Source organism: Poecilia reticulata, linkage group LG21 (genome assembly GCF_000633615.1).
Source record: "Poecilia reticulata strain Guanapo linkage group LG21, Guppy_female_1.0+MT, whole genome shotgun sequence".
Classification (NCBI taxonomy): domain Eukaryota; kingdom Metazoa; phylum Chordata; class Actinopteri; order Cyprinodontiformes; family Poeciliidae; genus Poecilia; species Poecilia reticulata.
The window spans coordinates 5,422,326-5,437,716 of NC_024351.1; positions in this window are offsets into that span (position 1 = coordinate 5,422,326).

Below are 15,391 nucleotides of genomic sequence, written 5' to 3' on the forward strand. Positions count from 1 at the left end.
TTTCTCAAAGTTTTAACTTGTTGTTAAATTTGCTTTGAATTGGATTTATAGTTTTAGGATGTTTATAATATAAATCTGCATAACTTCAAGACTCTGCATTCATATTGATCCAGTTTCTTTTAATTATCTGTCAATAAAATAATTTTAGTTTGATCTTAAATGGGTTTTTCTTCAGTTGCAGAGTGATGATGATTATTATGATTATTATTCTGAACTGTGAAAAGACTGGAAACTGGTTTGGTTTCAGTCTAAATCCAGGGATCAACAGCATCAAATCCACAATAAAATCCCAAACTGCACTTTGCATTAAGAATTGATTTTATTTTGTAATTACATTAATTGCACACCAGAGGGCAGTATATAGTCTGAATCACCTGGTTTTAAATGGTCGGACAGAAACTTGTTCTGTTTTGCTCCAGTTTGTAACCATAGAGATGCTTTTAATATGTATGTTTATTTATTCTTGGTAAAATTTTAAGATATAAATTTGTTTATTTTACACTTTTTTACCTTCTATAAGATTATATGCATTAATATCAGTTACATCAGACCCGCCTGCCCTCACTGTAACGCCTCCACCACCAAAGCCTCGTCTGGTAACAGCAGTGGCTGATGCATGATGCTGTCATTAACGGCTCCAACATTATTGATCATTTCTGATCAATGTGAATYGACTGCGGCTGGCCGGTCCCTTTTCTGACATGAAGGCTCCCAGATGATGRCGCCTGTTCATGGTGGTGAGGTCGGGTATCCATGCAGGTCATCTGCACACCGACCAACTGATGTGTTTGGGTTCCTCTCACCTTCATTAAGTGAGCCAGAAGTTGAGCTGCATTCATCTTCTGGTTCTATCAGGTTCTGTTCACAACGAAGCCGTCATCAGTGGGCGATGCRTCCACTTCCCTCTCTGTGGCTCTTCTAGCGTCTCTGTATCTAAGTTACAATCTGCTGATGATGCTCTTAAGCTCAGCTTCCGTCTGAGGACTTCCTGTTTGTCTCCTCTCAGTGACGAGATCCTGTTGATCAGAGGTTGCATGTCATCTTGGTCACATGACAGAATGTGAACATCATGATCAAAGCAGGAAATGTATTAGTTGACTCACGTATCAAACAGTTGTGAATTTTGTAGTTAAGCTCCCACTTGGAGAAGATGTGAAAAAAAAAGCTCCTGAAACATTTAAAAGCTGGAAACATGCATACAAAAATTTATAAAAGGTCAAACTAAAGTCACCTGTAGAGGTCATGGTATCCTGACATGTTACTCGCTGAATATCCCATTTTGTAAATGGTCTGTTTGAACTTTTATTTTTTTCTGAAAAATGATGGATTGCGTAAGGTCAATAAAATTTTACCATTGTAAAAACATTTCCATGTTTCATACATTCTAACTTTCACCTTTTAACAAAGCAGCTGCAAACAGAGCAATCAATAACAGTAAAGGTAATTTCCATACAAATATAGTTTAGTATAATGAAGCAAGAAGTATAACAATAAATCTAATTAACTGGATGTAAAGTGATTCTTTTCTAAGCTAAAATAAACATGAGTTGATTTTAAGCTGAACTCATGTTCACAATTGCTTTTTGTCAATTTGTGGAATATTAAAAATAACAGATGAGTGAAGAATGTAAAACTGTTGATCTTAAAACAATAAAGTTTCTCATCGTTTTAACATACTTTTTTTCTTTTTTGACGCTGTGCTGAAAACCAGCAGAGCTCTGCTGTGAACCACATTCTCACCAAATTACTTCCCCTTCATGTGAACATCTGAGTTAAAAGTAGAAACAAGTTGTGCTAAAGCTTTTTAACCTTAAACTTTCTGCTTTACTCGCTGCTATTGTAACTTTTACATTAATGTAATTACAATAAGTCTACAAAGCCTGACTGTTGAGCTTTTTTCTTAAAGATCTTTTAAACATTCAGTTCGGTTCACTTCTGCTTTATGTCTGTGAGAAAYGCCTCCGTCTCAGATGTGCTACGTTGTTGAACACAAAGTTCACCAAAAGGCTTTAAGATGCATTTGAGCCTGTTTAGATGATCTTGGCAATGTTAAATATACCGATGGTTAATTAAGGTTAACCACTTTTTTAAAGTTGCGAATAACGTAAATGTAACAGAGTGCAAAAAAATATACATAATGAGAATGTGAGGAAGTAAAACCTCTTTTATCACGGAAGTACAGATGACTGGCAAAAAGCTGCCAGTGTCGGTTCAGTTCATCAGAACAAGAACGACGAGGCGTAAACGAGCAATGGCTGAACTAAAATGGATTAAAGTTCATTTATTTCTGATCCTGGGGCTTCAGCTTACAGGTAAGAATATGTAGAAATATTTAAATAATTCAGAAAAATGGCTGTTTAAATATTAGCAAGCAAACATTTTATTTACAATGCTACCACAAATCAGTATTTTTCTATCATTGAACGTCTGCAAGCTTCCTGTTAAATTGAATCATCTTGAAATGTTCAAGTTTGTGTATTTATATATTTTTCACTGTCTTTTTGTCAACAGTTTGCACAATAACTGGATCATCTGTTTTAATGAGATCTGGAGATGACATGGTTTTGTCTTGCCAAGATGTGATAAAAGGTCAGATAAACTGTAATGGTACCACATGGGTCTACAGTACAACCAGCAGCTCAGTAGAACTGGTTAAACTGGGAAAGGTTAAGAATGATCAGAGTAAATCTAACAGACTGAGTGTTGCAGCAAATTGTTCTCTGGTAATAAGGAGCATCACAGTGGAGGATGCTGGTTATTATGATTGCCAACAATATAAATCTGGAGCTGAAACCATTAAGCACATTCAGGTTCATCAGTCTGGAGTTTCTCTGTCTGTCGTCCACAGTGAGTATGAATATAAAGTCATTTTTTATGCCACTGTTTCTTTATTCCTGCTGTTGTACCAGAGTGTCTTAATTTTCCAAATGGCCTCAGTGGCTTATTTCGGATAATTTGTGTAAAATTTCCCTTCTAATTTCTTATTTCTTGACCAGTGACTAAACAGGTTACAGATGTGGTGACATTAACCTGCTCTGTGGAGACGCGTGGTCAGTGTGGATACAGAGTGAAATGGCTGCATGTCTGTTCTRMWSRGAATRTYRAWKWGAWCAACTGTACAACACGACGCTCTGGCTGCTCTGCTGCAGTTTGTTTTATACAGGATTCCTACACACAGAGCTGTGAGTTCAAGTGTGAAGTGACAGACGGTGAAACCAAACAGATCTTCAACTTCAACCATCAGTCCACAGAAGATAAACCAGGTGAGAAAAGTTGCTGCTTCAGGTTGAATAACAATAATCAGGCACATTTAATCATCTATTTTTAGATGATTAGGTTTATGTTTAGGTTTATGTTTTCCCCTAATAACTTATTGATTTGTTTGTCTGCAGGTGAAACGACATGCATCCCAACAAATAAAGTTAAAGATACCACAAAATTAATTACAACCACAATACATCCAACCATCTCAATGTCAAATAAAGACAAAGGTAATTAAATGTTGGACTCCATCTTGACCTGATATCCTAACAGTCAAAACTACTTGGTTCTTCTGACCAACATTACCTGTTACAAGAACAAAAGTTCTTTCCACATCAACACAAATGTCTCAACATTAAGGCGACCTGTTCAGTCAGCGTCTGTCAGAAAATGCAAACATGGCTCCTGCACTAACATTTACCATGTTTGAGTTGTATTAATTCTGTTTTCACCCATAAAAGTAAAGTAAAAATTAGATAAATTCCTTAATAGGTGATATAAGATGGAAGTTTTTTTACTGGTTTGTTGTCAGGAGCTCCCTACGTTGCTGCTGCTGCTGCTGTGGTTTTAGTCTCACTCTTGATCGTTGCTGGGATTGTCATCAGATGGAGAACTAAACGTGAGAAAACGTTAAATATTAACAAAAATCACCATACATTGTAATTCTGGAGGTTAAAGTCAGGCCTGATGTTTTTGCAGGAAACCGAAGACAGGTGCATGACTGTGCTGTGAGTATAATCACTATTATAACAAATTACTCAATTCCTCTTTGTGAAAACATTAAAATGATTATTCATTATTCTGTCCCATCTTTTTTGTGTAGGATGTGAATCTAAATTCTCCAGTTCTTCCCACCACCATGGAAACCAGCCATGAAAACGTGAGAACACACATAAAAACAGACTTTTAGAGCTGAACCTTTTAAAAATACACTGCTAAATGTGATAACATGGTTATTAAAGTAAAACTACATCTTCCTCCTTCTGCAGGTTGATCCTGAAGATAATGTCTACTACGCCACCATCAGTGAAGCCCAAGTAAGGCTTAATGTAAGTGTGACTAGTCAGTAAAATGGACACATGTAAGATTTTAATCTCTAGAAAAGCCATTCCAAGTTTTCACACTTAAAATGGCTAAAATTAAATGGAGGACTCAACAAAACAGGTAATGGTCTAAAAGTTGAAGACATTCTGACAACATTCCCAAGTCTGGCTGTTAGAGAAAATGAACCCTGAGAGCAAACTGCTRCATGCTGAAATCTAAAATGATCCGTTCGTAAGGTGTCTTCTTTGACTTTTCCTCTTTTCAGGTTGTTGGTGAAAGAGACAATGTGATCTACAGCACGGTGTCAGCTGCTGGCCCGCCTGCTGCAGCAGCATCTGACCCCAACAACCTGTACTCCACCATCACCGCCCCAGGAAAATAGRTGCAATACGACTTTAACAAATAATGTATTAAATTAGTGACCTGTAATGTCCAGACGTTGGTGATTCTGAGTGACAAATTTAAAAATATTATAGCTTATTATTTTAGCTTGCCATTAAATGGAGGACTTGCATGGCCGTTTTTTGCTGTATTTCTATCTGTATTTAGTATATAATGTTGCTGTGGGTGATACAGTTGCTAATGTTCACTTGTGTAATTTTTAAGCCTTATGGATGAAAAGCTGTTGGTTGTTGAAACTTAAATATCCCAATCCTAAATATCCTWAATATAKGTAGTTAGCTTTAACAATTATAACATCAATATTAGCTCAGCTGAACTGTCTATATTACCTTAAACATTTTCTAGATCAAAGATGTTATTTATATATTTCTTTGKGCGTTTGACCATTTTTCTATGTCACCAAATGAATGTAAGAATTGTAGATGTTTCCCAATCTGAAGAAATGCAAACTTCAGTTTGGTCAGATTTGGTTCTTAAAGGGACAGTTGGGTTTGTTGGTCTGATTGAGGAGAGATGAGGTGTCGTCGTTTGGGGATCCAGTGGTGGTTTATTCCAGATGTTGGGGATCAGAGCTGAAAGRCCAGAGTCCCATGGTGGACAGACGGACATGTGGCGTAGAGAGGASAGAGKCGGAGATGGTGTGCAAACAGGAAGGAGTTTAGTAGGACCAGGATTGGACATGTTAGCGCTTTGAATGGTAACGGGTGGATTTTGATCTCGGTGTGGAAATGGTTGGGGAGGCGATGAGTCGCTTGGGCACAGAGATGATCTTTAGAGGTGATCCAGTCTGCTGAGCTCTRATCAGCTGAACTTCATGGAGGGACYGATGTGGTAAACAAAGAGAARCACAATGAAGTAATGGAGCCTGGATGAGACCAGGGCATGGAGTAAAAGGGAGATGGTTGATGTCACAGAGGCATAAGTTGGCTGAATGGGTGATATTAATGTAACCATCTGTTAGCCTGGCACTGATCTGTTTACCTGCTATAAACCTACAATAATGTGACTTTCATCTGCGACAAGTTAGTGAATCATAACTTACCTTCATGTCAGCCATGCTTAAAAAATCCAAACTGGGCAGGAAAACAGTTAAATATAAAGAATCAATGGAAAGAATGTGGTTAAACACTGTATTCTGTTTTTATTTACAATGTTTATTGTGACTATTTGGGTTTCTAAGTCACTAAAGCAACAAAGTGTAAAGTATTTTGTTGTTRGAAATCAAAATAAAGTAAAATGTCAGCATTCTGTCTGTATGGATCATTTGCTGGTCGAAAACGTCTGTATATTTCATACTTKGATGCTTTTTCATCTGTTATCATTTATCATGGACATTAAAATGTTTATACTCTCACAAATCTGAATGTGCCTTTTCATCAAAAATCTTCAATTCTTATACATTTGATTAGTTAAAATGTAACTTTTTACRTTCATCATTACTCACTAGAGGTTAAAACTGTAACAAGTCAACATTTTTTTTGTTTTTTAGCCACTTTCTCTAAACGACTTCCTTTTCTTCTCTGAAGACCGACGGTAGAAAATGAGGAACATCTCAAMTAACTGACCAGTCATTTCCCAGGCTGAGTTGTCTGAACAAATGACTGGTTTTATTATTACACATTGAAACTATAACCATTAAATATCAGAGGATTATCATTTTATGTTTTCATCAGGTTGATGCTTTTTATTTTAAAGGTGTAGTAATTGTAGGTGTGCTGTAATTAATTTTAAAGAAGTAACCAAGAAAACAATTCTTAAAACATTCTCCCTCCATGACATTTAGAAAATAAGTTACTGTCAGAACTAAAAATAAAACATTTATTCTCTTGATGTCAGAGAGAGAAAGATGGCATCCTTTATTCAGTGTACGCCTGTAACTGTGTGAAACCACTTATTGCATCATCATTGTGGTAAAACCTTCAGAGCTTTTAAAAGTTTCCCATGAGAAACTTCTCATTTGAGGTGTCAAAACACAAAATGTATTCAGAAACCAGATCATTTTTTAAAACCTGAGCTCGACCTGAGGTCAGTATGTTGGGTTGAGTCTTTAAGTCTTATTGTGATGACACAAATGATGATTTTCATAACRGATGAACTGGAACAGCATGAGACCCTCTTAATTTTAACAACGTGAAAGTTTAAGTTATCAAGTTTTCTTATTGTTGTTTAAAAACGGTTTTTGATGATTGTTGCTGTGAAAACCAGCAGAGCTCTGCTGCTGCCGCTGCTGCACCTGCTGCTGCACCTGCTGCTGCTGCACCCGCTGCTGCTGCCGCTTCTGCTGCTGCTTCTGCTGCAGCTGCTGCTGCTTCTGCTGCTGCTGCTGCCGCTTCTGCTGCAGCCACCGCCGCCCTCTTTCTCACCAGAGCACTTCCCCCTTCAGTCCTCAGATGAATGGCTGAGTTAAACTTAGAAACAAGTTGCATTAAAACTTTCTCAGCTTTTTAAACTCAGCTTCACTTACTGCTCMTTTAACTGTTAGATGAATTTGACTCCAGCACTAAATCTACAAAGATTCTTTTGCAAACTTTTGTTCCTTAAAGACATTTCATGCATTCACATCTGTTCACTTCTTCTTTATGACTGTGAGAAAAACGCCTCCGTCTCAGATGTGCTWCGTGGTTGAACACAATGTTCACCTAAAAGCTTTAAAATACATTTTAACCTGCTTTGATCTCCTTCATTATGTTAAACATGTATATGGTTAATTAAGATTAATAATTTTAACTGTTAAAAAACAAAACAAAACAAAAAAACACGATATGAGGAAGTATCGCCTCTTTTACCATGGAAGTACAGATGACCTTCTAAAAGCTGTCAGTATCTGACAGTTTAGTTTGTCAGAACAAGAACAACGAGGCACAGAGGAGAAATGGCTGAACGAAAATGGATTCATTTATTTCTSATCCTGGGGTTTCAGTTTACAGGTAAGAATTTATAGAAATATTTAAATTGATAAGAAATGTAGCTGTTAAGGACATGTGAACAAATGCTTTATTTACAATCCATGTTATGTTACTAAACACAGGAACCTAGTGATGACCTGGCAAATTTCAAAAGTTCAAATTTACATCATTTTTCTCTCTTCCTTTTCTGTGCAGGTGGATCATCTGTTTTCATGAGATCTGGAGATGACATGGTTTTGTCTTGCCAAGATGTGATAAAAGGTCAGATAAACTGTWATGGTACCACATGGGTCTACAGTACAACCAGCAGCTCAGTTGAACTGGTTGAACTGGGAAAGGTTAAGAATGATCAGAGTAAATCTAACAGACTGAGTGTTGCAGCAAATTGTTCTCTGGTAATAAGGAGCATCACAGTGGAGGATGCTGGTTATTATAATTGCCAACAATATAAATCTGGAGCTGAACCCAGTGAACACATTCAGGTTCATCAGTCTGGAGTTTCTCTGTCTGTCGTCCACAGTGAGTATGAATATAAAGTCATTTTTTATGCTACTGTTTCTTTATTCCTGCTGTTGTACCAGAGTGTCTTAATTTTCTAAATGGCCTCCGTGGCTTATTTTGGATAATTTGTGTAAAATTTCCCTTCTAATATCTTATTTCTTGACCAGTGACTAAACAGGTTATAGATGTGGTGACATTAACCTGCTCTGTGGAGACGCGTGGTCAGTGTGGATACAGAGTGAAATGGCTGCATGTCTGTTCTACTGGGAATATCGATTTGATCAACTGTACAACACGACGCTCTGGCTGCTCTGCTGCAGTTTGTTTTATACAGGATTCCTACACACAGAGCTGTGAGTTCAAGTGTGAAGTGACAAACAGTGAAACCAAACAGATCTTCAACTTCAACCATCAGTCCACAGRAGATAAACCAGGTGAGAAAAGTTGCTGCTTCAGGTTCATTCAAATTATTAGCAATATCTACTCTCATGTAATTTCTGGTTTGGGTTTGCATGCATTTTATTCCTGCTGAGTGAAAACATGAACCTAAAAACTTCTTTGTTTTCTTCGTTTGTGTGCAGATGAAACGACATGCAGCCCAACAAAAAAACCTGAAGAAACCACATCAGTTCTGCCTATGAGAGATTCTTTGTCCAAAGAAGGTAATGAACGATGTTGCAGGTTATTGTGAAACTTAAGGTTTTAAGTTTATTTAATGTTTCAGCCACGCTGTATGTGTTACCCTGCAACCTTGGATGGCTGAGGGTAATGTATTAGATTATCTTCCCTCAACGTGTGWYGCTGTGATGTAGAAAAGATGAGACACACACGTCGAGCTTCCTTTAGCATCGAACAGGAAGATTTATTCTTCTTGTGTGCTCAATCCTCTCTATGCCACCAACGCGGCAGCGCCTCTAGCGGTTGTGTGCGGAATTGCATAGGCCTAACTAAAATGACATTAAAGAACTTAGTACAATGAAAAATTAAAGATACAAAAATAAAAATTATGTTGGGGTGCCTATTTTCTTACTTATTGTTTTATTTATTATTAACTTGTTTTTCACCCCTCTACATATAGAGTAAATGTTTGGGGAGAAAAGTTTCCTGACTCTTATTATTTTTAGCAAATAGTTTTTAATAACCCACATTATTATAAGGTCATCGAACCAAATCCAAGTGATTTTGTGTTGATGGATCTGTTGGAAGCAAAAAAAAAAAAAACCTGCAAAAGGACAAAAGAAGAGTTTCTGGAGGGACATTGGTAGGATCGAGCTTTTCTAGGCTGGAGACACTAGAAACAGGAGATTCCTGCTCCCCAAGTGATATATTTACTAAAATAACAGGAGGAATGTTTCTAATATTCCATTTCATTTCATGGTGATTAAAGATGAATTTATTTTAAGGCTTTCTGTGAAGATGCTGCATCTTAGTTTGATTTTCAACCTAATATCTTTGCTGCAGACTTTTCTATCAGAAATTATTGGATTTATTGATCTGGACTGTCTTGGATTTCCATTTAGAGTTTGATTATGTAAAAATGAACATATGAAAGTAAACTGATATTTGGTTTTGTTTTATTTTCAGGAATAAAGATCATTGTGTTCTCTGTGGGTTTAGTGGCACTTTCAGGAACCGTTCTGGTCGTTCACATCTGGATAAGAATCAAAGGTAAATATTAAAGATCTGACAGATTTTACTTCTTACAATTCAATAAACTAAAATTAATTACCTTTTTTTGAAACAAAGATAAAGTAAGTAAATCCTGGATATTCAATGATTTATGCATGTTTTTGTTAAATTTGGTATAAATTAAGTTTACCTCCGGATTTCCTTCATTTATTTTGCTGCGAACTATTTCGTCTTGTTTCCTTCATTCATTGTCAACAATATATTTAGTTTTATCTCAAAGTAATTGTTTGTTTTCCATTTGCAGAGCGGTGATGAAGAAGATGTAAAAAGACTTTTTGGTTTGCATCTAGTTCCATTTATGAAAATCAAGTCCTCAGTAAATCAAGTCCCAAACTGTTGGGCTGCAGAGCCCAACAGTTTGATAGATATTGAGTTTGATAGATTATTTGCAAAAATATTAAGATGAATGTGGATTTATTTTATTCCTTCTTCCTACATGTTGCTTCTATAAATATTTGTTATAATATGAATTAAAAACTGTACGTTTAAAATGTTTAGTAAACTTTGCTTTGCTTCTAATTGTATATAATTGCAAATTTTATGCTATTGTTTAAAGTTATCAGCATATGACTCATAATCCAAGCACAGAAAATAAAAAGACATATGAAGTGTAGCTGTTCTGTGTTGTTTGCCACGACTTGAGTTTAGAGAAATTGAGACACTTTCAGGTATTTTCAAACTTTGCCTGGATGTGAAAAATGTAAATGAATCAAATATTTTGAGTAAAAACTGAAACCATGAATGATTTCAACACTTTTTCCACCATTTAACAGAAAAATAAAAACTATTCGAAACTAAAGAAAATTTCCAGACGGTTCTAAAATAAGGTGTGACGTCACTAGAGATGCGCTGAGGAAGGATTTCTTCCTATGATGTGAAAAAGTTTCTTGGTCTGATGATGAAATGCTGCCATCTTCAGTTCAGCAAAAACGTCCCTTTAGTTTCATCTGGTGCTGAGGATGAGGCTTACCTGCAGTACATCTGATGACCACTAAGTGGCGTCTGCACGGCATTCATGGTTCTTATGAACCACTGAAATAAAGAGAAGAAAAAAAATCTGAATTATTAGTAGAAATATTAAGTTCTTGGCAAGATTTTGTTTTGAAATAATTTCATAATTTTCCTAAAATGTCTTCAGACGAATAAAATAACATCTGCAGAGGTGAAAATAAGAGCAATCAGCAGTTTCTCTTATTTATTAGGTATTTATGAAAATATAGTGAGGAGACAACTTTATTAGAGTACCTTCTCTAGTAGTTTGGCCTGATCACAGAAACTTCTGGATAGAAACATCCGTCAGTCTGCTTTGAGTAAACAAAAACAAAAAGATTTCCAAACCCATGACAGTGAGCAGCGGGTCACCTCAGGGCTGTTGATTTGGTCCATTGCTGTTTCCACTGCTAACACAGAACTGTGCAGCTACACACAAGGAAAAACTCATCATGTTTATAAATGATTCTGCTGTTCTGGCTCTTATTCATGGGAGTAACCAGTTTGATTTCCTGCTTTAGGTTTAAGACGCGCTAAGCTAGTAGGCGCCAACTTCCTGTGTTCCAGCTCAGCGCCTGTTTGAAATGCTTCCTGTTTACTGATCAAAATGTTTTAGATTAAATAAGAATAGTACTCTGATTTCTCAGAAATAACCTTTTATTGTTTGTGACATGTTTGGTTGCTCTTTTTAATTATGTTTCATCTATAAAACAAATTCTGTGTTTTAAATGAACATAAACACAGAAGAAGAAAAGTGCTGCACTAGTCAACACTTTTACTCACTTCCTCCTAGACTTCCTGTTTAGTTATAAAAAAAACAACCCTTTGTAGGTATGATGAGACATTTGAGGTCTTAGATTGGTCACATATAACCTGATCAGTCAAAAGCATTTCAGCAGCACAAACCCTGGTTTTGATAATAAACGGCACCAAAATAAAAGCAGAATTCAAGCGTTAATCTTCCTTCTCTATGTTTTCATCAATAACTTCATTTCCAGTTTACAGAAATTTCATGGCTGCAAAAGGAGAACGGAGGCCCAAGATTAATGAAATTAAATAAGAACCGGAGCGTCTGATCAGAAGTTTGACTTTTTATTTTTGCTTCTATTAAAACCAAACTTAGGAAAGAAGAACTGTGCAGCATCTGATATTTGTCTACTCAAAAAGTCTTTACATTCAGTTCCTCTTTTTTTAAATAAACATCAAACACACCACAGACAAAGATGTTGATTTGCGCTGCTGAACACAACCTGCTACAATTTATGCCATCATTATTGCTTTATTTAAAATGGACAAATTTCAAATGTTTCCCTGCTTTTCCGTTTCTTAGAAATACTTTTGGTATTTAATAATCTAAACAGTCTTTAAATCCTAATTGATTAAAGTGACATTTTAATGATTAATACTGAAAATTTATCAAGTACATTTATATTTAAATACATCTGCTCCTCTATTTTATCTAACTAACATTCTATTTTATTTTTCTGCCTAAAAATAAAACCATAAAACCATTCAGAGTGGATGTAAGGAAGTGGTGAGTGTCAGGAAGTAGCTGCTCTGTTCTCAGACTCAGATCTGTGGCTGAGAGCAACAGAAGCAGAATGACTGAACTCAGATGGATTAAAACGTTTTTATTTCTGGTTCTGGAGCTTCAGGTTGCAGGTAAGAGAATAAGATCAACTCTGAAGCTAAAACTTTAAACATTCGATCTGGTTTGTTGAGTAAATGACTGAAATGCTTCCAGATCTTGATGCACACGGCTTTATGTAAACCTACTGGATCTATTTTATCTTTTCAGCCGTCATTGCAAACATTGAGTTTGTTTTAAAGAGAGCTGGAGAAGACGCCATGTTGTCCTGTCAGAAAGCGGTGGAAGGTCAACAGAACTGTAACAGGACAACGTGGCTCTTTGTAGGGTCCAACAGCAAAGAGATTGAAGCGCTGGTTACGTTTGGAAAACCTGAGGAGGAAACCAGAACCAGAAMCAGAATCAGTTTAACACCAAACTGTTCTCTAGTTATAAAGAACATCACAGCTGAGGATGATGGACAGTATGATTGTCAGCAAGATAAATCTGAAGGCTCAAAAAGTCTGCTTCATCAATCTGTGATTGGCCTGTCTGTTGTTACCAGTGAGTATTTTCGTATTTTATAAAATGAAACGTCGCCATATTGTATAATTGTACATATTCTGTGAATATTTTCTCTACAGTGACTAAACATGTGGAGAACCAAACGGTCACATTAAGCTGCTCTGTTGTGAAATATGGCTCCTGTAAACACAAAGTGAAGTGGATTTTTAGTCATCAAGAAATGGGAAAGTGTAAAGTAAAACGATCTGAGGACGAATGCTCTGCTGCTGTGATCTACCTGGAGTCTAACTGTGATAATCCATCATCGATGGATCAGATGTTTCAGTGTGGAGTGACTCATTCTGGTGCTCGTAAAAATGTTCAGCTGTTTTCCTTCAGTCAACATTCATCAGGTGAGAAAACACTTGAAAAAAGTAATTCAGTTGATTTTTTAAAATAAAAATTCACTGTTATGATGTGTTTTCACGTCGACCAAATGTGGTTTCTGGTTATTTGGTTGTTTTCTAACTAAAGTAACACAGCAGACAGAAAACATTACACTGTTTGAGTTTAATGCCTTTTATTTGTCTTTAGGTGGAAAAGCAGCGACACAAAAACCAACAACAGCTGAAGACGGAAACACAGTGAAAACCACATCAGGAAGTGAGCATCTCATTAAACCGTGAAGAGAACGTCTTCATGTTTTCATTTAGATCTTATCAAGGACGCTTTGCTCTGTTTGTGGGTTTATTTTTTAAAATTTATACCTTCAAAAGAAGCTTTTGAGTTGTTTTCATATTCAAGATTTCTAATTCCCCAAAATTCCTAAAAGTTATGCTTTTCTAAACTAATTTAATCCTCTGTAAAGATGATTAATCTGTTTCCCATTTCTGAAAATAACTTTAGAAATGAAAAGAGACTCTAAAAGCATTTCCACATGAGCTTTTATTTATACTTCCTCCTTCTTGTCAGGTACTCCATACGTTGGTGTGGGTGTGGCGTTGGTCGTCATGGTGATAATCGCCATGGCTGTCCTCAGATGGAGAGCTAAACGTGAGAACTCTGTCTGAACTTATATAAATAGCTTTTTTCAGTCTATCCATTAAATCTGCTGATTTTTTAAAATTCCTTTCTTAGGAAGTGAAACACGACGGGATGAAAACGCTGTGAGTGAAAATATTAAAACGTTTCCTCTTTGAGAAATAAATCTGTTATGAAATCTGAACTCATTAGAAGTTGGTTTATCATGTTTATGCATGTAGGAGAAGCTTTTATACAACTTACAAATTAAAGTAAATAATTTAGTTTTACTTTAGGATGAGATGTAATTGTCTATAAATAAAACTCACTATGTTTATAGGTCCAAGTTAAAGTACTAAAATATTCAATAAGGCACCTTTTTCAGTAAACATTTAGAAACTCCAGGGTTAAATAAATTAATGCTAAAGTTAGAAATGATTGATTTGTCTCTGTTGTTTTCTTCCATGTTCAGGTTGATGTAGACGGTGGCGTTTCTTACGCCTCCATCAGACATCCCAAAACCTGCGGCGAAGTTTTGGTAAGACCCTTTTTATTTTTTTATTTTTAGCATTAATAAGTGAAAAACATTCTCAGAACACAAAGTGTTTAACTTACCTGTATGAATTTGAGAGGTTAATTAAAAAGATGAAGAAATTTAGCTAATATGAATAAGTTATAAAGTTAACATGTAGATTGTGTGCTCTGGGTTTGGCGTCGCTTTGTGCTCCAAATGAAGAAGTTCAGTAAGTTCAGGTTTGGTTCATTAGTGATGGAAGTGCAGCAGCAAATGGTTGATAAATAGGAGCTTTGGTTACAGTAATGCAGGCGTTTAAGGAAGGAAAAGGTGAATTAAAGTAAAGTCCTTTTGTTTACTGGTTCTAACTCTCAGCCATGATGCCAACAAGTCAGTAATCATGACTGGAAAAATACAATTCTGGATACAAGTGGATGAAATCAGCTTCTCTCATAGACAAGATTCTGTCATTCTGTAACCATGGAAACAGCAGTAAAACATCAGGAGAGTAAACAGTCGCTTCAAAACGTGGAAGCATATTCATACATTGCTGTAACTCTGCCCTTTATCTGGATAAAACTGAAATATTGTGTATTTTCCAGGTTCCTGGTGATCTTGACACGGTGACCTACAGCACAGTGAGGCGTCATTCTTCATCCGCTGCAGCCTCCAACGACCCCAACAGCCTCTACTCTCTCATAAACTATAACTATAATCAGACCAAATGACGGTGAAATATTTTATTGTTGGTTTGGATCAAAAACCAAACACTGCAAATAAGCATAAAAACATCACAGCTGTAAAACATTTAGCAGCTCAAGAACCTGATCATTGTTATTGTGTGAACAACGTTTTGTCCTACTGCACTGAGCCATGATCCTAATGAACTGAGTGGCTGAAACATTTTAAAACATGGCGTCCACCAGAGGGCAGCAGATGTATGTTAGGTCAGAGGTTCCCAAACTGTGGGGCGCGCCCCCTACGGGGGCGCCG